Raw genomic sequence first — 1338 nt, forward strand, 5'->3', positions numbered from 1 at the left:
CTACCAGCCCCCCCCCCCCACCAGGCTTGGCACTGGGACTGGCAGAACGTCGGTCGGGGTCGACGATTGGTGCGGGTGGCCGGACGCCTCCTCCCCCCCGGCATGGTCCGGGAGATGTGGAGGGTCCGGATGGATGGAGCATGGATGGATGGATGCATGCATGGAGGGATCGGCCGGGGCAATGGGCGCCAACTCTAATAAATTGATGTAATGGATGTAATGTATAGATGTATTAATGTATTAACGTATGGTCGTATTCATGTATTCAGGTATTAGTGTATTGATGTAGTAATGTATTAGTCCATCGATGTATTAACGTATTGCCGTAACGGTGTATTAATGAATTAATGTATTTCCGTATCGTTGTTCTGACGGGTCTCGCGCGCGTTTGTCTCGTACACCTTCGTGCACTGTCGCACAAAACCATGTGCGCGTTTCCCCGCCCCGTTCCACTACGACACCGTTGCACCATCACTGCGTCCCGCACGTGATGGCGCAACCGTTAGTCGCCACAAATTTGCGGCTCCTAACGTTTTGGAACCCCGGGGCAAGTGTAGGAAAGAGCCAGTTCTCACCAGTCTACATTAGTTGGCATTCTCTAATAGTTCGCGGCACGAACGCAATCACAATACACCATTAACATCCCATATAACGGTGATTCCGCCGCGATGTCCACCTGGCCCGTCTCTAGGGACCAGAGACTTGTTGACGCGAAATGCGCAGGTAAGACACGCTTTGGCTCTCATCCTCTAGGCAGCACGGTCCAGTTTCCACCAAGCTCCTCCACCCTCTCCCAGCCACACTCGTCCGTTTCTCCGTCTGCCTTGATATCCTCACACGAGTCCGCCTAACTATCTTCTCGTATTCTCCCGTACCCTCACGTATCCCCGCACGTATCTGCTGCCTGCCGTTTTCTCCCCGGCCGAGCGTCTCCGAGATCAGCCGCGGTAAGCACGATCTAAGGTACGTGATTATTGTTATTAGTCGGTCATATTTCTGTGTGCGTGTGTAGCCATATGTCTAGTCTTCTATGTAGTTTGTAGTAGAGAGTGTATTCCGTCGTCGTGTGTCTATCGAACAAGCAGAGAGTAGCATCACATTTCTGAGTTCGTGTTTTCTATCTGTGCTATCTATATCGTGGACTCTATCGGCGCAACCTGATACGACCCTTAAGAAACGGGTGCCACTAGCGCACCTACTAAACCGTAGAACCTGGGGAGCGGGAAGCTGAGTGGCTTCCTTAGATCTATCTATCTATCTATCTATCTATCTATCTATCTATCTATCTATCTATCTATCTATCTATCTATCTATCTATCTATCTATCTATCTATCTAT

At 50.2% G+C, this 1338-nt stretch overlaps 1 long non-coding RNA gene across 1 annotated transcript in view; it reads left to right on the forward strand.

Moving 5' to 3' along the window:
- Nucleotides 1–38: 38 nt before the first annotated feature.
- The window catches only part of LOC106806897, a 2562-nt gene continuing 1262 nt past the window's right edge, over nt 39–1338 (forward strand). Inside the window, exon 1 of the long non-coding RNA XR_001393597.1 lies at nt 39–963. This is a non-coding gene — a long non-coding RNA (uncharacterized LOC106806897). The remainder of the gene's footprint in view (nt 964–1338) is intronic.

The sequence above is a fragment of the Priapulus caudatus genome, unplaced genomic scaffold (assembly GCF_000485595.1).
Source record: "Priapulus caudatus unplaced genomic scaffold, Priapulus_caudatus-5.0.1 Scaffold184, whole genome shotgun sequence".
Taxonomy (NCBI): Eukaryota; Metazoa; Priapulida; class Priapulimorpha; order Priapulimorphida; family Priapulidae; genus Priapulus; species Priapulus caudatus.